Consider the following 27,697-nt stretch of genomic DNA (forward strand, 5'->3'; position numbering starts at 1 on the left):
GATAGCGGCAGTTTCAGTCGATAACCTTTCAAGTATTGCCCGGCGGTAATCGCCTCTCATACCACTCGATAATTTACCAATGAAAGAGGCAGGCGCCGGAGACTGGAAGGCAGGAAACAAAGTTTTATTCCGTCGGAGCAGAACACATCAGATCAGACAGCAAGGTATCGTCACGAGGTGCTCTAACTGCATCTCTGAGGCCTGGCCTCTTATACACAGGTTTATGACTTTATTGCAGGTTTATCATACATGGCACATTCTTGAGATTACTTTGATGTATAAAAGAACGTCTTCGGAATCCCCACTTCGAACTCGTTCCCACACATATCTACAGTGGAAGTCCCCACCACATCTACAGTAGGAGATGGCTATCACGCAGCTGGACATTCCGCCAATTCCCGGGGGTGTGTGCAACCGGCCGGGTCTCAGGGGGTAGGGGCTTTGATCCACTGTAATCCCTTTGATGTGGGGTGTTTCCCTTACAGTAGGGGCAATAAACTGCATCCGCAGGGCTAGGTGATGGCCTGGGATCGGTTCGGACAATGGGGCGCAGAGGAAGGGGGTTATCAAAGAGAGGCATGACCATGTATGGGATGTCGGTCAGGCGTGGGATGTGGTTCCATGGCAGGGTCGCGCAGAATGAGAGGGTTTATGGCCCGTGTATGAGAGAGCGGGGGTGGCCGGCGCGCGGGGGATGCTCGCAGTGCCAGGGGAACGCGCTGGTGATCGAAAATGAGCGGGGGAGAGAGTGGGGTGCCTAAAATGGCGGCCGTGCGTTCGCTGTGCGTGGCGCTGGGGAGAGGCAAGATGGCGCAGATAATGTTCAGTTACAAGCTAAATTTCCACAGTAAGCCCAGTTAAAAAATATGAAACAAAATATAAAATTGGAACAGAAACCCTCCAAAAAATAAATATCCACACCCCAAAATACCCTTTCCACAAAAAAACCCAAGCCCCTCTTTGTAACCTCTTCTAACCTACGTCTTTTGGGGGGTAAACCTCCCCAAATCCCTTTTTTAAACAACCTTAACCATTATTTTCATGGATAAACCCCCCATACTCCCCTTTGTAACTCCTCTAACCTTTCTTTTTTGGGAGGTAAACCCCGCAAAACCACATTTTTAATCTCTCTAACCTATTTTTCAAGGGGTACATACACCCAAACTCTACCTTTTCACCCTTTTTAACCCATCCTTACCTATAACCATCCTCCCCTTAACCCCTAACCCTAAAAACAGCTTATCTCTACATACCTTTTTAGGGTGAGCATTCGGGACCTCTTGTATATAGTTTAGTATATACTTATATGTGTATGCACTTTGTGGGCTCTGGAGACCAGCCCTAGCACTTGTCTGCTTCCGCTTAGGGACTATTTTTCTATTTAACTGCCTCTATTCAATTCTCTTTAAATGTGCTGCATAGCTAAATACATATAAGGTCCCTAAGGTGAGACTCATTGCATTGCAGTGTTTGTTTGCATTGTAACGACTTGCATTGTAAAGGAATGCATTGTAGAAACAATGTGGTGATGATGCCAAGTTGTTAAGACTGCGTTGTAAAGTAAACATACCTTTTGAAGTATGTATGAAGGAGGCAATCATTAGGAGATGTGTTGCAGTGCATTAGTTCCCTGCTTGTTTATATATTTATTTCTCCATTTGCCACTATTTTTGTCCCCAGTTTTTTGTTTTTAGCAATTGAAACTTCTACTGGATTCGATTTCTGTCTTATGCCTGTTCTCCTGCCAGATGTCAGAGAGAGTATGGATCATTGCCCATTATTTCAGTGTGTATCTCCATCTTGAATCAAGAGCTAAGACCTTCTAAGGACAATCCGGGCATCTTTCACAAATACTCTTCAATGCGGGGTGGCACCTAGGCCCAGGTTATTTGTTATGCCTGCAAAATCTTGTGTAATTTCAGTAACTTTGCAATACTCTTGTTAAATGGAATTTCCAAAATCACTCTTTTATGCCATGTAACATAATTGTGTGCCATTTGCAGTAAAAATGTATTCCGAGGGCAGTGGCACTGCATCAATGACAGAACCGAAGCAGTTGTTGTTTGTGGTACTTGAGTGTTTTTACAGTATTTGCTTAGTGCAAAATGCGTCCTCACATCCAAAATGGACGCATTATGTACTCAAATATAGTGCTAAATGCCAGGTTTGCATTTCATGAAATTGACTTGGGATTTGGTGCAAATTTGAGGAAATTTCACAACATAACATGAAAGCTAATTATGGGAATTTTGCATACTCCTAGTTGCACTATGAGTATTGAGCTAAATTACCCTTTCCTCGAGCAATTAAGTAGGTAATTCAACATTTCTTCTTAGTGCCCAGCCCGTGACATGTCTCCAAAAATGTATCTGTTGTGTATTTTGTTCTCATGACATCTAAACAAAGTAAAACAAAAGATTGTGAAATACTATTGAACAGTCATGTCATTCAATTTATGAATGACATTCATTTGTCTTTTCAAGATGCACACCAAAGGAGTCATATTTTAATATATGAGGACATTATATGGATTTTCAGTCTACACCTTCAATGACGAATTACAGTTCAATTCTCTTTACCCTGTTGTGAGCACTCGTCTTATCTCTGCTTGGTTGTGGGTGAGAACTATGACATTGTTTTCTGTAAAACATATTTATGGTGATAAGGCAAGCATCGTTAAATTCCCAAGCTCTAGCAATGATTAGTGCCAGAAATCAAGGAATCCGCAAGTGCCCTTAGCCAGTGGAAACTGGTAGGGAACGGTGGCCAGAGCGGGGGAGGATTGAAAAGGAAAAAAGGAAAAAAAATAAGACTTACCTGCTGGTCACCAGCCGCCGGCTCTCCTCCATCCTTTATGTTTTCCTGGCTCCTGGGAGCACCCAGGCTCACAGACTCCCCTAGCCAATCATGACACTGCTGTCACCAGCGTCGTGCTGGTCTGAGCACCATGGTTTGGCACTCAGACAGGAAGTGGGAGCCTGTGCATGAAGGCCCAACCATCATGCGCACTTATGGTGCACCAACCACTCCTTCTCCTCCGCCTTCTTCTGAGGTCACGCGAGCCCAGCCCTGCCTGCCCTAACTTGGTTGCAAGCTCCATACTAAAAATAAAATGATAATAACGTTCTGTTATGATAATTTTTATTTTTATTTGCACTGCTCTTAGCCTGTTTACTTTGCTCAGAGGTATCATTCTGTTCCAAGAGATGTCAGTGTCATTATAGAACACATCATTGACTGCAATGCAGTGAAAACGGAGCAGGTCTAATGACGTCAGCGCATCATGGCGCCCACCTTAAAGCACAGGAGCCTCCTGGGAACAATTTTCGGGAATGTTGCCCTCACCCCTCTATTTCATTGGCGTACGCTCATTCAAAAGCCACACGTGGGAAAAATATCTAAAAGAGATTGTCACCACACACCACTCTCTATCTCCAAAGTCAAAATGTTTTTGACTTGTTGTGACCTGTAGTGAAGATAATAGTAAAAACTGCTGTTTGCGTCACTACGGAATGTTATGTTAAATAAATCTACATATACTGTACACGCTACATTACAATGGGCTTGTGCCGCTTTTACAAACATTGTGGTAGAGCGCCGCTAATACAAACATTGTGGTAGAATACGGTATTATAAATATTAAAACACTTAAACCGCAAGTTAATCTTTTGCTGTTATTTGAATTGAGGCGGCGTTCGCCGGTTCTGCACCAGATTCCTGTTTTTAGTTTGCCTGATGTATCTTCAAGAAGGGCACAACTCTTTCAAATCCAGCAGCAACATGGATCTATAAAGCCCCGGGGCAGAGTGTGGCTGGGATAATGACACAGATAATGTAATTAACCCTTCCGAAGACCTTACGCTTCGAGTTTTAGGTAATGATATTTAGGCTTTTTTCCTTCTGCTGGCGCTGAAAATCACATCTCGAATCCCCACACACAGGGGCTAATCTAAAAAAATTCAAGCAATATTTACATTCCTGTATAATACCCATTCTCATACCATAACTGGCTGCTAGTACACGTTTCCTCCATAGCGTGAATGCTAAACTCCATCATGTTTTTTTTAAATTCGGAATATGAATATATTGGTATTGTTCATAAAGGAAGTAAATGTGCATTAAGTGCTAGACTCAAGTCAAAGAGCTATGTATGGCCAAATGTACAAAGTGGTGGTTGCAAAATAATGGTCGCAATTAGCAACTAGTGAGCTATTTTGTAAACCGACCTATGGGGCACATGCATCAGACTTCTCATTTGCGATTGCCAAATAGAGATTTTTAAGGAATCACTATTTCGTAATTACAAATGCCTATGCATGTAGGAATCGCAATAAAATTTGCGATTCCTTAACATTAGCTAATAGCGATTCGGAAATTCCAAATCGCTATTAGCTAATGTGACTTCATTCATTCCTATTGGGGCTATGGCCCATAGGAAGGTATGATAATGCATTCGCAAATTGCAAATCCAAGGGAGCCCGGTGGCCTAAAGCCCCCCTGAAGCACCCCCCAAAAAAGGTAAGTGTGCAATGTGAAGCACACACATGCACTAAGGGCATGTGTGCACTACACGGCACTTTGAAACATGCATCTTTGTGCATTTTTCAAAGCATGCACAAATTAACATCAACTTAAAGTTGATGGTAATTAGCATTTCCTAAATACACGGCTTGCATTTAGGAAAGGCTACATGCATTGGCAAATTGCGATTCCCTAAATGCATTAGCAGTTTAGGTAATTGCAAAAAATTGTGATTACCTAAATTGCGAATGACAAAAGGTACATGCATCTGAAAAGGCCTTTTTCCATTCGCAAATGTGCCCCATAGTACACCTTCCCACTGGCAAAAGGGACACGGCAGGGATGCCCATTGTCACCGCTCCTATTTGCAATAGTATTAGAACCCTTGGCGGCATGGATACGGCAAGATCAAGTAATCCGTGGGCTTAAATGGGCACTGGGGTGGGAGGACCGTATATCGCGATATGCTGATGACATACTGCTTTACCTGGCCTCGCCGGCCCGCTCCCTAAATTGCCTTATGGATACTTGTGCAGCATATGGGCGTGTATCCGGATACACTATAAATTGGACGAAATCACACATCTACATACTCTCGGGCGATCAGCCGCAACTCCCGCATAACTGTGACATCAGGATAGTGACCGAAGGGTTTAAATATTTAGGCATCTATATAACGTACCAGGACACACACTTCATAGCAGAAAATCTTATGAAACCTCTGGAGTGATTTCGCTGAGATGTACAGTGCTGGCGTACACTGCTACTCACCTTGCTAGGCAGGGCAGCCCTCTTTAAAATGATGGCGCTCCCCAGGTTTTTATATGTCCTACAAAATACACCATTTCCGGTCCATCCATCATACTTCAGAGAAGTCAATAATGAAGTAAACAAGCTGTTGTGGGATGGTAGGGCGACACGTATTGCGATGCACAAACTGGTGAAGGGCTGGTATGATGGAGGAATAGCGCTCCCACACATCAAAGTATACTATTGGGCCTCCCAACTGGCGGTAATAAATCAATGGCTTCACGCTGACCAGGAAGACCCGGCGTATCGCATGGATAGATATCTCCTGGGAACAGACAATATCATGGGAGAGCTCTACAACAGGAATAAAACTAAAAATCTTACAGGTCCTACAGCGCATACAATGAAGATCTGGCACGAAGTGCAGAGGGGCATGGGATGGGAGGGAGTCTTGACGCAGGCAACACCACTCTGGAACACAACAAAAACTAGGCAGGCTAAGAAACACGAAGGGATTCAGACAATGGGACCTGATAGGCATCTCGAAGGTGGGGGACCTGTGGAAAAAGGGGAAGATTGTCCCGTTCACACAACTGCAACAAAGCTTTGGCTTGGCAGACACAGAGACGTTCAGATACCTGCAAATAAGGCATGCACTGACGACACTAATCCCGCAAGGCACGAAGTTGCCAGAATCATCACCCCTCGAGGACAGACTACTTACTGATCATATGATGGGGAAAGCCATCTCACTAACCTACAAAAAAATAATAAATACCAACCAGACCCGACAGAAACCCTGAAAACTAGATGGGAGACGGACGTGGGCGAACTAGATGAGACGGACTGGCAGGCAGCGATGGCGTCCCCAAGAGAGGTGGCGATTCCAGCTAGATTTAAATTAATACAACTGAAGGTGCTGCATCGCACATACTACACCAGGACACTCCTATATAAATTGCACAGAGCAGATACACCGCTTCGCATCAGACAATGTGGGGAACCAGGCACATTCTGGCACATACTATGGCAATGCGTAGAAATTAATAACTATTGGAAAGCGATAATGCGCACAATCTCGCAAGTCACTGATATAACGGTGGCACCTGAACCAAAGCGATGCATATTAAACATCTGGGAGGCCACAGCCCTCAATCAGGCAGCGCAAACGTGGGTAACGCTTGGTATGGCATTAGCAAAAAGGGATATCGCGCAGCTGTGGGGAGCCAGGCAAGTCCCGACACTACGAAAATGGTGTAATGGTATGGACGAATTAATGGTAACGGAAAAATCAGTATACGTGCACAGGAGATGCCCCAAAAAATGGACTCGGATATGGGGGAAATGGAACGAGTATCGGGGTAACATTTGTGATCCCCCACAGGAAGAAATGCTATCAGACAACTCCGACTAGCCAAGGTGTATACAGGTGAAAGTAAGAAGATGTATTTCGATGTGGGTAAAGAGATGGTTGCGAAATGTTAAGACAAATTATGCACAGGTCCTTGATGTACGAAAGATGGCTGAAACTTTGAAGACGTATTATATGTAATGAGGAAATCATATGGTATTGCAGATATGGTTGAAAATTGAAAATGTTAATAAAAATATAAAAAAAAAAAAAAAAATGTGCCCCATAGTAGTAATAGGTTGGTTTGCAAAATACTGATTCCTGCTGGGTCACAATTCAACCTGCCTCATGAACAGTAATGCGGTAGGTCGCAACTAGCAACCCACTATGAATCGCAGCCATAACATGGATGATGGTGTGCCAAGGTCAGAAGAGCACCCTGTCTGTGTCTCTGATTTTTAAGAGTAGTTTCTTTTTTAAAACATTCACAGAAGGGAAGAGATCCCTTGGGGACCCTTTCCTGTTTGCGAACGGGTGACCACTACATGTTTGTGGCCAGTAAAGCATTAATGTTTTGTGACTGGATTTCGGTCACAAAACATTAATACATACCATTCCTATTAGAAAGGGAAATCCTAAACATACCGGTTCCAAATACCAAATCAATATTTTGTTTTCATACATGACAAAAGCACTTTTTGCTGTCGCAAATTTTTAGAGTCTGTTAATTGTACCTTTTGTGAACAGAAAAAGGGTTCATACATCTGGCCCTCTTACCCCAAATTACATAAAAGAGAACCAATATCTCGGGAGGACACTTGAAATATCCCCATTTTGTATAAATGAAGATGCGTTTGTTATGTTGTGAAATTATTAAGCACGTGCCCATCACATTCAGTTGTGTTGTATTATGTTATGTTATATATTTATTGGCCGAGCATTCCTCCTATTGTATGGCCTCTACAACGGCCCGTTGGTGCTTTTGTTGTATCTTACTATAAACAAATAAAAAAGAAATTGAAATAGTGTTTAAAGGACCCCAAGAGACCCCACAAAAGGGGTGAAGCTGCAAAACAGTCAGCATCATAAAAACATGCCAACCGATGCACAAAAGAATATGACATTTGATCAGAGACTGGAGGATTTTTATAATTGAAGGAACTTCAGGGATAGGGTGTAGTAAAATAATAGGCAGCCCATGAAACTGAGCATGCAAATGGCTGGACAGAAAATCCACCCAAGGATATATGTAATTGTAATTTAAGGTGGATCTGTAGAGCGCTGCTTGTCACCCATGAGGGTATCCATGCGCTGAGTAGGTGAGTGCAGGCATGTGTTGAGGCTAGGTAGACCTGTATACAGGCAGTCTCAATGGTCCCTCAAGAAGACTAATTGAATAGCCAGTTCTTCAGCTTCTTGTGGAATTCAAGAAGTGAAGAGGAGGCATTGATGTGTTTGAGGTCTTCCAGGATTTGGCAGCTTGGTAGGAGAATGATCTACCTGCCGTTCTGCTTCTGTGGATGCAGGGTGTGTGCAAGTAAGAGTGATGCTGAGCAAAGTTGTCTGGTGGGCTGGTGGAAAGGAAGCCAGTGATTGAGGAGTGCAAGTTCTGTCTTGTGTAGTGACTTTAATGCATGTGAGAGAAGTTTGAACAGGCGATGCTTTAGGATGGGGAGCCTGTGGAGCTCTCTGAGAAGTGGTGTGGTATGGGTTCGGCATGGGAGATGTGGGAATGAGTCTGGCAGCGGCGTTTTGATTGAATTGAAATCTGTGAAGAAGAAGGGCTGGGGTACCAGTGCATTGCTACAGTCCAATCTGCTTGTGATTAGGACCTGTGTGATGGTGTGCCTCGTGTCCAGTGGAAGCCACTTGAAACCTTTACATAACATGTGGAGGATGTGGAAGCATGAGCAGGTGATGGCATTGACTTGGGACTTCATGGTGAGGTTGGTGTCCAGGATGAGACCTAGGTTCCTAGCATGGTCAGTTAGGGTGGGTGTGGGTTCAAGATTGTCGGCCCCCCATGTTCTCGAAGATCAGCAATTCAGTTTTGTCGGTGTTGAGCTTGAGGCAGTTTTCTTTAATCCAAATGGGCACACTTGTCATGCGTTATTTCAAGTTTGTCTTGGTGGTGACGGTGTCACCTGAAAGGAAAACAAAAAGAGCTGGGAGTCGTCGGCATAGGAGATGATGTTGATTCCATGGGATCTGATGATGTTTGCCAGAGGAGTCCTGTACATGTAGAAAAGTGTTGGGCTGTGTGATGATCCCTGTGGCACTCCGCAGATGAGGTCCTTGGGTTCTCATATGGATAGCAAGAACCTGACTCGTATTCTTCCAGAGAGGAAGGAAGCTGGTCCTTTTATTCCAGATGTATACTCTGGCGATGAGTGTGTGGTGGGAGACTGTATCAAAAGTGTGGGAGAGGTCAAGGAGGATGAGGGTGGCGGTCTGTTCACAGTCAAGGATGGTTCTCATGTCGTTTCTGTCAGTGATTAGGACTGTTTCAGTGCTCTGGTTGTTTTGGAATCCCTATTGCAAGTCGTCCAGGAGCTTGTGGTGTTGTAGGTGGTCAGAGACCTGTCTGTTGATGGTCTTCTCTATGAATGTGGCTGGGAAGGGGAGCAGCAAGATGGGTCCGTAGTTGCTGAGTACTTCGGGGTCAGCTGAGGATTTTTTAAGGAGGGTGGTGACTGAGGAGGAGTGACTAGCATAAGTTTGTATAGGAGTGAAAAACAGCCAGTTTAAAGCATACCAAAGGCCATGGCAAACCCTTACAAGCCTCCTCCCGACTCAAAGGGTTGTTTTAACCAAAAGGATACAATGGAGTGACACTGCAAGAATCCGTCAACAGTTAAAGGTGATACCACAGAATTGTACAAACCCTGAAAAAAAACTAAGAAAAGGGAGCAGGGTGACAACCACCATCAGCCAGTAAAGCACAATAATCAAAAACAAATTGTGGAGGAAAAAATTGAATTCCCTAGCACCAACAAAAGGGTTGAACGAATAAAGATTGTCCAATTTCCTATTTCTGTATAAACAGAGAGTGGGAATAAAAGAGTCACATGTCAATCCCAATCAAAGATCAGGGATAATAGGAAAAGCAGTAAGCAGGAAAACTCAATAGAAATAGACTGAGGATAACTGAACAGGTCAATACACTTACCTCATAATCAAATAGGCAGCACCTGCAAAAAATACTGGGGATGACAATACCAGGGAAGGAGGAGTCAATGAGTAATCACCAAATGGAAAGTAACTAATGCCTGTCCAAATACAAACTAACTAATGGCTATCCAGATTTAGTGCCTTTCCAGATTAAGAGCATGGCTGAGATAATGACAGATATAATGTAATTAACTCTTCTAAAGACCTTCGAGTTTTAGGTTATGATATCTAGCTTTATTTTATCTTCTGCTTGGTTTGTGGATTGAAACAATGAAAAACAAACTCTAACTCATATCTTGGAATTATATTAGGGATAGAACTAAACATAATGACCCTGATGTACATGCCTTCCTAGATGCTGCAGTCATCATCCTCATGCAAGAAACATACAGCCTCATGGATCAAGCCAAAATCCAGTCGGTAAAATACCGAATCGCTAATAGCGAGTAAAAAAAAACGAATCCAAATGCATCAACCAAATGCAAAAATCGGAATTTAAGGAATCAGTAAATAGCGATTCCTTAAATTGCGATTGCATTTAAGGAATCCCAAATGGAGATTCCTTAAATGCAATGCATTAAAGTTAAAAAATTAGCGATTTCGCTAATAGGGGGAGCAAATTACCATGAAGTTGAACTTCATGGTAATTTGCAATAACTTTGAAAAATGCACTTTTGTGCATTTTTCAAAGTTTCATGTTGCGCACACACATGCCCTTAGAGCATGTGTGTGTGCAACATTTGTGCACAGAACAATTTCAGGGGTGCAATAGGGTGTCATTTGGACACCCTTGCACCCTTGAAATTGCATGAGCAATTTGCGAGTACCTACTGGTACTCGCAATTTGCTCATGCAATCTCCAAGTCATTCCTATGGGCCTGGAGGCCCATAGGAATGAATGGGACGGCTTTCCTTAATTGCTACTCGCTATTTGCGACTAGCAATTAAGGAATTTTAAGGAATCGCTATTTTTATAGCGATTCCTACATGCATAGGCTTTTGCAATTCCTTAATTGCGATTCCTTAAAAATCGCTCTTAAGGAATCGCAAAAGTCTTTGTTGATGCATGAGGCTGATAGTCTGCACAATGCAGGGAAGTGAACGGCTCCAAATCAATAAATTAGTTTTCAACACCAAATGCCAAAGAGAGGAACTCAAGTTGCATAAAAGCAAAGGGTCTCTATAGAAGAATACAGGGAAAGATCATGAGGCAAATCACAAGACCTCAAGGCAGGTTTCAAAGCTTAGGATCCAAAAACCAAAAGCACAGAGCCACCAACACCAGTTTTATTTAAATTGTATATCAATGGTATGCTCGAGTCCTTCATGACGTTATGAAAAATAATGGAGGAGAAGGGAGAAAAAATCCTGGGTTACATCCTTCCTAAGAGGTACTGTATGCCAGGCAAAGAGGAACTTATTCTGTAGAACAATTATTTATCTTCAGTAATGCCTCACCTTAGAAAAATCCCCAGGCTTCAGACTGGAGCCAGAACATTTTTGAGCGGTACTCCTGCGTGCCAGTAGATGGCACCCTTCTGCTCTGCATTGCATTGTCTGCACTGGAAGTTTTGTTTATGGTACCTATGTAGGGGCCACCTCGGTGCGCTGATGCCTGTTACTTTTGCACCAGGAGCGCAGAGCCACAATCAACACTGACAACTGTTGTGACAAACTAAGGCCCTTAAGAAGATGTTCCCTACACCATAATCAATTCACAGTGCATGGAGCATGCGTGAGACGGTAAGGAATGTGTGGCTAGATAGAGTCTCTACCAGATAAGACATTGCCAAAGGTATGTAACCTGTTCTTCTGATTCAGACTTCTAGCCACAGATGCCATACTTTAGAATAGATACCCAAGCAATACCTCCCCTTAGGTGGGACAGCAAAATCAATTAGATCAGAAAGTCCTGCAGTACTGAATGGGCGAAGTGCCAATCACAAAGGACCTGACTGGCCAGCAGTAGTGCTTGGAGAATGTGTGCAGTGGGGCCCACGGTGCTGCCTGACAGATGTCCAGGACTGGGACACAGCGCGCTAACCCAGTAGCCGCAGCCATAGCTCTGGTGGAGTGAGCACGCAATCCCTTTGGGGATGGTTTTTGGCAATGCATAGAAGATCCTTATGCATAGGACAATCCATAGTGAGGTGGTCCTTTTCTGTACTGACTTCCCTTTCACAGAGCCCACAAAGTGTTGATCATCTACCTGGAACTCTTTTGTGTGGTCAAGTTAGAACAACAATGCTCTTTTTGCGGATATAGCATTGAGTCTCTCCTCCTCTTTGAAGGAATGAGGTGGCGCAAAGAAGGAAGGCAGGGTGATGTTCTGGCCTTCATAGAAATAATGAGGTGCATGTTCAGAGAACCAGCTTCTCTGATAAAAGGTGGTATAAGGAAGGTTTGCAGAGAGTGCTTGCAGGGCACCGACCCTCCTGATCATTGTGATGGCCACTAAAAAGGCCGTTTTTATAGTCAAGACCTTAAAAGGACAATTGTGCAGTGGCTTGATTGGTGCACACATGAGAAAGGTGAGTAGCAAGCTGAGATCCCAGTGAGGCATGATGAAGGGTAAAGGTGGAAGCATATGTTGCAGGCCTTTAAGGAAATGAGTCACAAAAGGTGATTTAAAGAGGGATGGTTACTCTGGCACATGCAAGATTGCCAAGATGGCAGAAACGTAATCTTTTACTATGCCCAGGTCAGAGCCGTGCTGGTCCAAGGACAATGTAAACAAGATAACTTTTGATAAAGGAGCAGAGAGGAGGTAAACATAAACTTATCCCAACGGTAGGCGATCTCAACTTGGTGGAGGGACACCTGGCTGCCAGAATCGCATTACAGAGTTCAGGAGGAAGGTCGAAAGCTGTCAACTGTTGTTGCCCATTCTCCATGCATGAAGGTGGAGGGAGCACAGGTTTGGGTGTCGAACCCTCCCTTGTTGCTGTGACAGAATATCCTCTGGAAGAAGCAGCCTTACTCAAGGCTTAACAGCTAGGGATATCAGACCCTCAATGCCCAATCTAGAGCTATCAGAATGACTTGAGTCAGATTATGTTATATTATGTTAGAGTATTTGTAAAGCGCATGGCTGCCCCAGTGCTAGAGTCGGAAAAGACAAGACCAGCAGGGGGAATCTAGATTAGACAGACAATAACCAGTTCTTCACGGACCTTCTGAAGGCACCGTGGTCCTGCATGCACCTGATAGATAGAGGCAGAGTATTCCAGAGGGTGGGAGCTTTCGCATAGAAGGAGTGCCCTCTGGCTCTTGCTCTTGTCACCCTGGGCACGTAGGCAAAGCACTAGAGTGGACATAGGGGCGGAACAAGTTAGCTAAAATGAAAGGGCCGGAGCCTGTGAGGATTTTGTTGGAGATACATATGGACTAAATGCCTATTCTCTGCTCGACTGGGAGCCAGTGCAGTTGACGGATAAAACCAGAGATTGAACAGTGCTTCGGAAGGGCGAAAAGATGTTGCGGCTAGGTGGAGCCTTTTGATCACCGTTTTATTAGACCCAAGGAGCAGCGTGTTGCAGTAATCAAACCTAGACAGGATGGTGGACTGGATGATCATCTGACGCATATGGGAGTCAAAGAGTTCTAGACTGGGTTTCAGTCCAAAACCGGTGCCTGCTACTGATTTTGCCTGAATTTCAAAGGAAAGGGCACTGTCTACCCATACTCCCAGGTTCTTAACAGCTATTTTGGGCAGCGGGGATACTCCTAGGTAGGGAGGCCACCAGTGGTTGCCCCATAGGTGAGTATCTCTCCCCAGGAGATGAATTTCAGATTCATTCAAATTTAGCTAAAGGCAATTGGCTGCTATCCACTCAGAGATGATGACCAAGTCTCTTTGAAATTTAGCAGGGTTCTGCATAGGGTGGTTGGAAAAACAAAAACACCAGCTGTGTATCGGCAGCGTAGGATACCAGAGTGATGTTGCAAGATTTTGCAACCAAAGCCAGTGAAAGGATGTAAATATTAAACAGAGTAGGACTCATTGCAGAGCCCTGGGGAACCCCACAGCACAGCAGTTCAGTCTGGGATTGGTATGGCTGGGAGATGACTTGGAAGGATCTGTCAGATAGAAAGGAGATGAAACAGGAGAGACCTTAACCACCGATACCAATCTCCCGCAACCGGTGCAACAGGATCTTCTGAGAAACAGTATTAAAGGCTGCACTCAAATTGAGCAAAACCAGCACAGAGAATCTGCCCTCATCAAGTGAGACACATAGGAGCTCTGTGACTGCCAACAGAGCAGATTCTGTGCTATGCTGGAGTCTAAAACCATTTTGGGAGTGATCCAGAATAGAGTTGCATTCCAGAAACTTAGTTAGAATAGCGTTGATATGCGATTCGTTAATTTTAGCGAAGAAAGGAAGCAGACATATAGGGCAAGTAATTTAAGGCTTACAAGCATCCAGAGCTGTTTTTTTAACAGTGAAATAACTTTTGCATGCTTTCAGGTACCGAGGCAGACGACAAAGACAGATTTATCAGTTCCAGACAACCAGGAAGCAGACAGTCCTGATACTTTAGAAATAAGTCGGGTCTGAGACGGTCATCAGGGGAACCTGCCTTTACCTTGTTAAATAGAGTTCGAAAATCCTCAGAGCACATAGGGGAAGGAAAGGAAGGATGGGGAAGGGTGTCTCAAGGTCAGAACCGAGTGTGAGTGTGGCTCCTTACTATCTGGACCAAAGTTATCAGAAATATGCTCTACTTTCCTGATCTTCTTGAGAACTCTGTGCAGGAGTGGTATTGGCAGAATGGCGTAGAAGAGGCCAGAGCTCCCCTCGAGACGAAAAGAGTCACTGAGCAAGAGTTGCCTTGGAAACTCTATTGTGCAAAACTGCTGATATTGCACGTATTCAGCAGTGGTACAGAGATCTAACCAAGGCTCTCCCCACTGCTGAAAGAGACCTTCACTATGTTTGGACGGAGACGTCATTTGTGATCTGCTCGGCATCTGTGGCTGAGCTCACTTGCATTGGTGTTTAGAGAGCGCACCAGGTGTTAAACCACCAGAGAAATACTCTGACATTCCAGCCATATCCAGAGATGCAGGGCAGCTTGGCAAAGGGTCCACGACCCGACCCCACCCTGTTTGTTGTAATACCACATGTTGGTGGTGTTATCCATAGACATCTACATTTGTCTTCCCTTGATCGAAAGAAAAAAAGGCTTTCAGTGCCAAGCGAATCGCCCATGTTGAAGTGGAGCTCAGACTCAGCCTGATACCAGAGGCATCAGATCTCCACATCTCCGAGGTGGCCACCTCAGCCCAAGAGTGAAGCATCTGTCACTACACCCAGCTCCGGTTGTGGAAGGGTGAGGGATCTGCCACTGATCCAATCACTGTTCGTTAGCCACAACTACAGATCTTTTGTAGTTCCCCCCTCAGATCAGAACCATGTCAGAGAGATTCCCTTGATACTTTGCCCACTGGGATATCAGATCCCACTGGAGAGCCCGGATATGCCATCGGGCATTAACGACCAGCTGGATACATGAGGTCCAACAGCCGCAAAGTCAATCCCACTGTAATCCAGTATGGAGGCTGAGACATCGGAATCATAGTGTAAATATGCTGGACATGCTATTTGGGAGGAAATGCCCGAAAATGCACTGTGTCCAGAATGAGTCAGATGAAAAGGAGCTTCTGAGAGGGAGTCCACTGCGAGCTCTGCATTTTGATAGTGAACCCCAGCGAATGCAAGAGGTTCGCTGTAGTCTGAAGGTGGGAGCCAACTGTATGGAGTGAGGCCACCTTCAACAGGACATAATCAAGGTAGGGAGAGACTGGCACTTCCGACCTCTGCATATGAGCTGCATAACTTTTGTGAACACTTACGGGGTGCAGATAAGGATGAACGGAAGCACAACAAACTGAACTGCTCTCGGCCCACTGTGAATCGCAGACAACATCTCAGGGAAGGCAGAATGAGAATGTGGAAATATGCGTCCTGCAACTCCAATGCTGCCAACCAGTCTCTCTGGTCAAGTGCAGACAGAAATTGGGTGAGCGTGAGCACTTGAATTTCTCTTTCTTCAAGCAAAGGGTGGAGAATTCACAGATGGAGAATAGGACAAAGTCCTCCATCCTTCTTTGGCACCAGAAAGTAGCGGGAACAACAACCATGGCCTACTTCTGCTGCAGGCACCTTCTTTATGGCTCCCTTGGCCAAGAGAGCCTGCACGTTTTGATGGAGGGAGGAGAGATGGTCCTCCTTCAGCCAATTATATGTGGGTGGCATGGATGGTGGTGTAGTCACAAAGGAGAGGGGGTAGTCCCTTTGGACGATCTGGAGAACCCAGCAGTTTGATGTCACAGACCACCAGTGGGGCAGGTGATGGTGTATCCTGCCTCCAAGTGGATGTCCACAATGGTGGGAGGGCAAACTAAAGAGGTTTGTAGTCAGCAGCTGCAGGGGTGGGTGGACTGAGTCAATCGATGGCCACCTGTCCCACACTGCCTGTGGGACCCATGCCCTTGGCTACGAAAATGCTGAGAAGCCTGTTGTGCATGGTGGCTGGGATGGTATGGGTGCGGCTGGAGACCCCTTCCATGGCCACAAAATGGGCGAAAGGTGGAATAGGGTTGGTGAGAGACCGTAGACAAACCCAAGGACCTTACCATAGTTCTCCTGTCCTTAAAGCGCACCAGTGCTAAATCCGCCTTCTCTCCCTCATGTCTATGAGGGAAGACTTGGGGGCAGATTTATGTTAGACTTGCGCCATTTTTACGCCGCCGTTGCGTCACTTTTGTGACGCAGCGGTGGCGTGAACCATGCGCCATGTTGCGCCTTATTTACAACGTGACGCATCTAGGGAGATGCGTCACGTTGTAAAGCCCTGCGCTACATTAAACCTGCGTCAGGTTTAATGTATGCAGGGTGGGCGTTCCATCGGAAATAGCCTCAGAAAAGTGACGCAGTGAAATCTACAAGATTTCACTCAGTCACTTTTCCGACGCTGCTGCGTCAAAACCTTGCGCCTGCTTGAAGCAGGCGTAAGGCATGACGCAGCATGTTAGGTATGGGCAGCCCCTAAACATTGCTAGAGTTGCGTCGTGCTTGTGACGCCACTCCTGCAATGCTCCGCCCTTACGCCATCAGATGCGTCACGCATCTGTTTATCCTTGCGCCACGATGAGTTGCATTGTAAATGCGGCGCATCTGTGGTGGCGCAAGGGTAAACTTGCGTGACGCATCTTTCCTGGCACATCCCTGCTAATTTGCAGGGATGCGCCAGGAAACATAAATCTGCCCCAAGATATCCTCTGAAAAAACAGTTGTTCTCAGTCAGACGTGACTCCGCAAGGTCACTGACAAAGAAATTGCTCTGCCCAGCGAGTCTGCACCGTATAGTCAACTTTCCTGCATCTTGCCCATTATCAATTGCCTGGGTGAGTATGGCACAGGCCTCCTCCAAGACTATGGGCGGCACTTGTGTAACCGAGTCCCATATGGTATGGGAATAATGTCTCATGAGGCACCCAGTTTTCATGATTGAATGGAAGCACTTTCAAAGCCGATGGCTACTCGAGTGTTCAGGTGCTAAGGTAAAAGAAAGAGAGAAAGACACCAAATTATAAGATGAACATATTGGTTTTTAGCTGTTTGCAGAAAGTGATCTCCTCTGAGATGCATCTGAGTTGGGATAGGAGCTCATTCCATCACATATCAACCAATACAGAACAGACGGAGCCACCCAAATGTTTTCTCCTATTGAGGGGAACTACTAACAGCCATGCACACTGCGAGCACAAGGCCCTAGAAGGGCAATATTCTTGCATCCTATCAATCAAATATTTGAGTCCTGCCTTATAGAAAGCACAGTGAGCAATGGTTAGAGCTTCAAAAATAATCAATTTTCTCACTGGTACCCAATGCAAATGTTTGTGGTATTGAGACACCAAGTAATGTTTAGACAATTTAAACAGAAGGTGAATTGCAGTGTTCTGCGCTTTTTGCAATTGATATATTAAATATTCTGGAACTCCCAGGTAGAGAACTTTCGAATAATCGAACCTTGAATGAATTAGTGCCCAGACCACTGATTTACATGCTTCCCAAAGAAGAAAATCAAAGAACTTTCGTAACATTCTTGGTATCCAGAAACTGACCTTCACTACAATTTGGGGTTTAAAAGAGAGATGTTCAACAAAGAGTACCCCCAGGCTCCTCGCTACAGTCATGGGGAGTGGAGGCAGTGGACAACTGCTCAGCCAATCTTCTATCCAACCTGGAAGTGAAGTGGAACCAAAAAGCAAGATTTCTATCTTTTCCAGATTAAATTGCAGGCAGTTGACTGTAAGACATATCATCACCGCTTTAATGCATGCAGAGAAATTTTCCTAATTTGGGGTGGAATCACCATCATAGGTAAGCAATAATTGGGTGTCATCTGCGCATGAAACAATTTTAATGCTGAATGATTCAATTAAAAAAGTAAGTGTAGACATGTAAATGTTAAAGAGCATAGGGCTCAGTGCTTAACCCTGTGGTACAACGCATTCTAATGTCTTCACCTTTGAATAAAAGGACTTCATCCACACAGCGTGTTGTTTGTGATCCACAACAGATGTGAACCACCTTAAAGCCGCCCCACGCACATCAATTGATTCAAGGCGCTGAAGCAGAATTTCATGTGAGACAGTGTCAAACGCCGCGGAGAGATCTAACAAAATCAAGGCAACTTTATGAAAAGTGTCAAGATTCATCCTAATAGAATCAGTAATTCCAGAAGAGCAGTTTCTGTACTGTGCCCTGTTCTAAAGCCTGATTGTGATGGGTGCAGGAGATTAAAAGTCTCCAGAAACTCTCATAATTGTGGGTTAACAATTTTTTTAAGTAGCTTAGAGGCTGCCGGTAGAAGGGAAATTGGTCTAAAATTTAAAAGAGTTTCAGGATCTGAGGTCTTTTTTTTAGAAGGGTCTTTTTTTAGAATTCTGCTATGTGCCTTAGAATGTGTGAAGGGAAAGGATACAAAGGAGAGCCAGATTTGCACTTGCACAGGCGAATCTTTAGCTCCACTTCATTGGAAGGTAAAAGATTTATAAGTTTGCCCCTTTCTGAAGGCATCAGAGGACTAAATAATTGGGTCGTAGATTCATCAAAATTTTGCCTCAAAAGATTTGAATGAATGCTCATTATTTTATCCTCGAAAGAATTATTCAGCTTTGAGCATAGGTATGAATTGATGTCATATGGTGGAACCTTTACTTTAGGGTCAGTGAATCTGAGACGATTTTAAAGATATTTTTACCACTATTATTTGCTCCATTCATCTTTTAAAGGTAGAAAATGCTGCTTGCAAGCTTTAGGTTTTTATGATAAATATTCAAGACTTGGTTTTATTGTAATTTATCTTCCTCTTTATAGTCTCATCTCCATAATTTTCCCAATTTCCTTTCAAATGCCAGTTCGCCAGAAAACCAGCAAGCCAAGGGGGTATGACTCTTCTTCCTGATGATTGATTCTGGTACAATTGAGGCTGCAACAAAAAAGCCACTTGCCTACTGTTAATTCATCTACAGTGATATCTCCTGTTAGTAGGGGTCTAGAGGACTTTAGAGCATCCTTAAGATTTGGAATTGTTACTCTAGTCCAAGCGCGACCAGATGAGACATTCACATCTCATTTATGTTCCTTCAAAATGGGCAAGGGCCAAGAGAAAGGTATTAAGTATTGGTCCAACCAAATTACTTTCCTAGGGGTTTCCAAACAAATTGGGATGTTAGAGATGATCACATCAATGGAGTGTCCCATCATGTGAGTTGGCCCTGGGGTTATCAAAGAGAAATTAAGGGCTGCTAGCATGTCCAAATAATACTGGACCAAGTAATTTGTAGTATTGTCCACCTGAAGGTTAAAGTCCCCTAGGACCATAACATTTGCATCATTAATAATATTATGCTAATCTTAGGCTAATGCCTGGGCCAGTGAGTTAATAAAATCCCCTGCATTGTCCATGGGGGGCGCTAGAATAGAACCCTTGACAAATTCGGTTGAGTGATAGGGAAGATGCCTGGGTTAATCCTGGATGTGGAGGCATAGACCACCAAGACCACCGAGCTCTCTGTGGTGGGGTGCTGGGTGAGGAAACTGGGATCCCCAGGAGTGGGGCAATGGCAGCGGGCAATCATCCTATGCACAGAAACCCCTGTGTAGAGCTTGTACCAGGCTCAGAGTAGGACATCTAACATTGAAGGGGATAAGGGTTTCAGAAGGGAAGACTTCCAGCTGAAGCACCTCCAGCAAGACCGCCACCGTGAGCAACTGTAGGTCCAAAACCTCAGCCCCCCTACACACCACCATCACAAAATAGGCAACCTCCTCCGAATTCATGGTATGAGGAGAGACCAGGCCAGTGTCGGGTGAGGTGTCTAACCCACTGGCCTCCTCCAGTTCCTCGTAATAGTTGTCATTGTCCTGTTCTTTCTCAGTGAGCTATCTGTGGGATTTCCACATGCACATCTGATTGTGTTTGTGCTCTCATCCCATATAGTTTGTGTGTAGTTGTTGTGTTGACACCATTACGTTATGGTCTGAGCCTGATGATTATACAATAAGGAAATGAGTCACCCAGACTGGGCCTGATGATTATACAATCAGGGAAGAAGTCACCCAGAACACATCATGGTCTGATCCTGGTGATTATACAACCAGGAAATGAGTCACCCATTCAGCAGCCATCTTAATTTAACCGGGACTATAAAGGCACTCCCCGCTCGCACCTGGGTTGCTAGGCAATAAGGAATCTGTGCGGCCTCGGTCGCATCTTCAGAGCAGCTCCAGTCGCCGTTGGACTTCATGATAACGCCATCTAGTGGATCCTGAGTAATGAGCCTGGAGAGGACATCGGTGCATCATTCTGTGTCACGACTCTGCAGTGAACGTCGTCATCCTGTGTCATGAGTCTGTAGTGGACGACAGTACATCATCCTGTGTCACAGACCTGCAGTGCTCATCAGCGCATCTGAAACTGTACAGTAAGTCATACCGCCAGTCGCGCACCCCCAAAGGGGCATTTTTAAATGCCTTAGAAGAGAATCTCGCCGCAGTAGCTCTTGCCAAAGGTAACAAGTCAGTACATTCAGAACTACAACTGCTAGCCTGTATGACACTGCCCTCAGCATCTCATGTCTAACTTGCTGCAATGTTTAGGGATGGCCACCGGAGATAGTTGGAGGGTGAAGTAACCCAAAGGTTTACCTGGTTCAGGCCTGAGTTCATATTTGTGGGGCATGTGTGTAAGGTGCCTTACAGCACTGTTGGATTGGAGAAGGGCTCCATCCCTTCAGGTGATTATGCAGTGACTTAACTGAAGGCCACAGCCGGCCGTCCTCCTGAGCCAAGATCCTAGGCTACTTGCTGATCTGGTTGCATAAAAAGGTAATACATATATTGGAGTGTGGTGGGATGCGCATGGAAGTGCTTGCATTAAGTGTGATGATCTGTGGGTAATTCTGTTTATGTTTATGTGTATATCATAGTGTGCTCACCATCCTCGACGCCCACCTGGTATTATGTCAAAGGCGTCACCTACCTGGCAGCCACAGACAAGAGTGTCCAGTGAGCCAACAGACTAGATCTTGTTTCTTCATTATGTTGTCCCATTCCCTTAATTTTGATGCGGGCCAGCAGAAATTCAGACCGCGTCACAGTGAGGGGCGTGGTAGGACGAGCACGAACATCACTCCTGCTGGGTTAAGGATATCTCAGGTTAGTGCATCTGACATGATGTCAGCATGCACAGGTGGTGCCTATATAGGTACTGTACAGGGCACTTCTGGCGCAGGCGATGCCGATTACGCTACATTGAACCAAACAATGCCACCTATCAGCACACAGGGGTGCTGCAAAAAAATCTGACGACTGTGTATTATTCTAAAGTAAGTAATCTGTGGTGAGAAGTCTCTATAAGATAGTCAGTCTAAGGATTGTTTGTCCATTTCAAGCATCTAACCCAGCTAAGGAAGATGGGTCCTTTTTTTAGGTGGCATGGTTCATTTTAGGGCCCACATTTACCCCTATCTGTTGATGATGACACAAGTGAAATTAATCTTGAGAACAAGCAAGTTCTTGTGGTGGAAATTACACACTCAAAAAGGTCTTTATGCTATCATTATGTTTTTCTGGAAGAGACAGGTGTGAGTGTACTAGAACCAGTAGTATAAAACTATCTAAAGTCTTACCAATAATGTTATCAGGTTGCCAACTGGTAGGATTAAAAATAAATAGAGGTAATTACACCTGAGAAGTTTGCTCTTTTTTAACCTCTTCTGACAAGTTCAAAGTGGGTCTCGAGCCTTCTTAAGGACCAAGGTCCCTACATAAGATTACTTAAGCAGAAAAGGTCCTTATAGGAGCATGTGAAGCAGACAAGGAAAGTAAAATACTGTGTCAAGTAAGATAAATCAAACCAAATGATTTGGCGAGAAATTCTCTCTTGATTATTATAATCTGTGTTTGAGAGGGTAAACGATAACAGTAACTATCAATAGCCCTGGGCCAGAAGAGTGTTACTTAAGACATCCCCAAGATCTGGGTACGGTGGAATCTAGTCCTTTTACATGGCAAGGACTCCCTAGAAGCAGCAATGCCTTACAATCGGTTCTGAATGAAAAGAACATCTCCTGAAATAGCCAAAGAATAAGGATTAAAAAGTCCAATCAAAATAAATAATACGAAGTCCATTATCAAAAAGAGCTTATAAAAATAAATTACGCATAGTGGGCCTTACCCCAGTGAAAGTCAAACAGTTTATATATTTGGACACATGACACCCCTCCAGACTCCAAAAAGGAAGGAATAGCAGTGGACAGAACCATGAGGTTAGCCACATATGGCTGGAGGGTGTATACAGCTGCTCCTGAATTCTTATCTTCTGAATAAGCTGCATCAGAAGATGATCACCTACTATGCTGACTCACTGCATCCCCTCAAACACAACAATACAACAAGCACTAGACCCCTCCAGGCCAGTTGGTAAACAGATTAACTAAGACTGATAAAATGCCATACAATTCCATTGCAAACAACTAGAGCGCAAATGGATGACCCAGGACAATGAAGACAATAACACACTCAAATTATCTCTCTTAGATGCTACTACTAAATAATCCAGACCACCAAATGCACTGTTTCGGCAGACCACATTGTTACGAACACCAACAGAAGCAAAGAAATCTGTGCCAGTGTGAAGGATTTCACCTCACCGTCAGCTGCCTCCCACTCAATCACTCCCTCGCAGGACCTCTGCAACAGTCTCTTTTAATTCTTCAGCAACAAAATCAGCACCATTTACAGCAACTTCAGCCTGCAACTGGACCTGATAGAACTCGACAAGCACCTCTCAATCTTATGCAAAAAAACATTCTAACCACATGGCCTGTCATCACCCCAGAAGAAATCAATCACTGACACTATGAAGCCCATACACTCAGGGGCCCCATCGGACCCTTGCCCCCACCATGTCTACTCCAGAGGACTGCAACCCATCAGCGCCATGCTAACACCAATTCTGAATGCCTCCACTTCTTCCACAACCTTCCCAGATGCTTAGAAACACTCAACTGCCCTCCCGCTGCTGAAGAAACCATCTGAGGACCCTTCACTGCTCAGCAACTATAGGATGATCTCCCTGCTACCATTCCCGACCAAGGTCTTAGATAAAAGTATCAACAGAAATGTCACTGAATTCTAGCAACACAAAAAGATAATGGATGGAATGCTGAATATTGTAAAATATTCATCTCAAGTCTCAGATCTAAGTTGAATCCAACTTTTTTTGCTCAGCACCCCAGTTTAGACCCAGCCATATGCAAATCAGTCTTTATGCTGCTCCCCATGAGAACAGTCCAGCCCAAACTGCCAGGCTAGGTTCTCCTTGGACCGGACTTGATTCCAGCTATCAACCATCATCAGCCAGGCTAGCTTGAATCCAGTGGCATAGCGAGCACTGGACACTGGTCTGGGCATACCCCTCCCGCTAAGGGCGACTTATAGCAACACAAGAAAATTCACCCCAGTCACAGATTTAGGTTAAATCCATCATTTTGTTGCTCAGCATGCCACCCCAGTTTGGACCCAGCAATATACAAATCAGTTGTGACCCTGATCCCCATGGGAACAGTTCAGCCCGAACTGCCAGGCCAGGTCCTTCCTGTACTGAAAAAAAAGAATCCGGACTGTTTTCTGGGTATCACCACTTATCTGCTAGGCTAGCTTGAATGCAGTGGCATGGCGAGCATGGTACCCACATTTGGGCATACCCTTCCTACTAAGGGCAACTTATAGGAACACAAAAACAATGATGGAAGGAATGCTGGAAATTGTCAAACATTGAACCCCAGTCATAGATCTAGGTTGCACCCATTGGTTTTTGCTCACCATGCAACCCCAGTTTGGACCCAGTCATATGCAAATCAGTTTAGACCCTGTTCCCATTGGAAACAGTTCAGCCTGAACTGCCAGGCCAGGTCCTCCCTGGAGTGAAAAACAAGCATCCTGGGATGGGTTTTGGGGTATCACCCCCATCAGCTAGGCTAGCTTTATTGCAGTGGCATAGCGTGCATGGTTCCCACATCTGGGCATACCCTTCCAACTGAGGGCCACTTATAGCAACACAAGAAAATGATGGACATATTGCTGAATGTTGTCCAAATTCACCCCCAGTCACAGATCTGGATTGAATCCATTGTTTTTTTGTTCACCTTGTAACTCCAGTTTGGACCCAGCCATATGAAAATTAGTCTTGGCCCTACTCCCCATGGGAACAGTGCAGCCCTGAACTGCCAGGCCAGGTCCTCCCTGGTCCAGAACAAAAGCATCCTGGGACCTGTTTTGGGGTATCACCCTTCATCAGCTATGCTAGCTTGAATCCAGTAGCATAGAGAGCACAGGACCCACGTCTAGGCATACCCTTCCCACCACCCACCAATGGTGACTTATAGCATAACAAAAAGATGATGAACAGAATGCTGAACACTGTCAAAAATTCACCTCAGTCACAGATTTGGGTTGAATCCAACCCACTTTGGACCCAGCCATATGCAAATCAGTCTTTACCCTGCTCCCCATGGGAACTGTCCAGTCTAAATTGCCAGGCCAGGTACTCCCTGGACCGGAAAACAAGCATACTGGTAATGGTTTCGGGGTATCACCACTCATGAGCAAGACTAGCTTGAATGCATGGTATAGCGAGCACTGTGCCCACATCTGGACATGCCCTTCCTACAAAGGGTGACTTATAGCAACACAAAAAAATGATAGATGGAATGCTGAACATTGTCAAACATTCACCACCAGTCACAGTTCTGGGTTAAACCCATTGTTTTATTGCTCATCATTCGACCCCAGTTTAGACCCAGCCATTTGCAAATCAGTCTTGATCCTGCTCCCTAAGGGAACAGTCCAGCCCGAACTGCCAGGCTAGGACCTCCCTGGACTGAAAAACAAGCATCCTGGACTGGTTTCGGGGTATCACCTCTCATCAGCTGGGCTAGCTTGAATGCAGTGGCATATTGTGCATGGTACCCACATCTGGGCATACCCTGCCAACTAAGGGCGACTTATAGCAACACAAAAAGATGTCATTGATCTGGGTTGAATCCATTGTTTTTTTTCTCACCATGCCACCTTGGACCCAGCCATATGCAAATCGGTCTTGACCCTGCTCTCCATTGGAACAATCCAGCCTAAACTGCCAGGGAAGGTCCTCCCTGGACTGGAAAACAGGCATCCTGGAACCGGTTTCAGGGAATCACGCCTCATCAGTCAGGCTAGCTTTAATCCAGTGGCACAGTGAGCAACAGCCCATGTATGGGCATACCCTTCCCACTAAGGGTGACTTATAGCAACACAAAAAGATGATAGATGCAATGCTGAACATTCACCCCAGTCACAGATCTGGAATTAATCCATCGTTTTTTTTTTGCTCACCTTGCCACCTCACCAAATTTCTTAACAACCACCATCTCCTCGACACCAGTCATTCTTGTTTCAGACCCAATACCAGCACAGAAACTGCCCTCAATGCTGTCATGGGTGACATCCGCATGATTTAGAACAGAGGAGATACAGCAGCCCTCATCTCCCTCGACCTCTCTGCAGCATTTGACACACTTTCTCAACCCATCCTCAACCAGCACCTACACGACATTGGAATCTAAGGACACGTGCTGCAGATCGGAGCATATAAATTCTCCCTACTTCCACGGACAGAGTAAATCCACAGTTGCACGCACATACACTCATCATACGCTAGGGCCCATCACACTAACATTCATTCTATTACTCTATCCACACTGAATATATGAGAGAAACCTAAACCAATCTGCATCTAAAACGAGGTCAATGCGACCTTAAAGAAATTGTCCTGAGTCATGATTTTAAACATAGGAAATACATTTGAAACTCAATAAATGACAAGGAAATAACCACCCGACACTGGAATTCAAACAAAGATCATCTTTTATCTAAATTAATTCAAATGAAAGTCAATCATTAGCAAAATCGTTATTCTCATAGTTACCTATTCTAGCTAAATGGGTCAGGACAGGTCTCTCAGTAAAGTCTCCCGAGTCGCCGTCCTCTCGATCAGCATCGATCCTCACGAGCATAGGTTCAGGAAGAAGTGGCCTTAGACCATCTCTAGTCTAACATTATTTATAATGAAACTTGCAAAATAAAAGTAACAAACAAACTCTAAACGTCCGTTGAGCCGCTGAGCAGAGCGAGCAGGAAAGGATGTTGTCTGGCAACATTTAGAAAACCTCCGCTCGGAAAAATCACAAAAATAAAAACACGGAAGAAGGAAACTCAAGCTAGGCAATCGATACATTAATGAATGCTCTTCCTTGGAACCATAGTGAAGCCACCGCAAGTTATCAAAGTTCATTGTGGCTTTATTCTTCTCCAAGGGCAATTGGCAGCAAGCCCGGAGCTGCTGTCCTCACGGAAACTTTTAATTCAGACAGAAGCTGTGGTCAGGTGACTTCCAACCCTGTTCAGCAAGGCCTCTCGTCACATTTCAATCACTCGAGTGCAGGCTGCAAATAGCGGCCATCTTGGTTTAGGCCAAAACGGACCATCTTCATTAAAAGAAACACAAAACAGCGTTACCACATCGTAATGATTATACAGTGTTAATCCCCACTAATACCCTTATGTGTATGTAATTATCTAGCCATCTGCAACACAAAGAAGCATTAGAGCACCTTATTTAAAAGTGCAAACACGAAACAAATAGCACTTTTGCGACACTCATTTAATTAATTTGCTCACCAATTTAGTTCACGTATTAATAAAGCAACATAAATGCATTCCCGCGTGTAATTTCTCTCATTAGTAATGTTGATTAGTAAAGACTTCTAACAAAGTTAGTATTTTAATGATTATAAATCAGTAATTTTAATCATGACATATAACGTAAACTGGAGTTTAAATCTCAATAAATTTTCAATAGAAAACCCTGCTCCAGCACACGCACTCCGATAAGTCTGCTCATTCTTGACTAGAAAGACCCAGTCAGGCAGTCTGGCACGGTACAACTCGGAGACCCGAGACCTCCTTGGTAAAGTTCTGCAAGGATCCTCCCTGAGCCTGACCATCTTCAACCCATTCATGATACCTCTAAACAGTATCATCTGCCCTCACAATATCAATGTTCTCACCTACACTGATAAAATGCAACTCATTTTCTCCCTCACTGACAAAGACGCCCAGTACGTGGATCAGGTTCAATGACTGCATGACTGAATTTGCCCATGGAATGAAGACCAACTGTTTAACCCTGAACACCGACAAGACCAAAATTGTGATCTTCTAGAAAAGCACAGTATTTTGGGGCTCCACCTGGTGGTCAACAGAGCTAGGACCAACCCCCCAA

Source organism: Triturus cristatus, chromosome 6 (genome assembly GCF_964204655.1).
Source record: "Triturus cristatus chromosome 6, aTriCri1.1, whole genome shotgun sequence".
Lineage (NCBI taxonomy): Eukaryota > Metazoa > Chordata > Amphibia > Caudata > Salamandridae > Triturus > Triturus cristatus.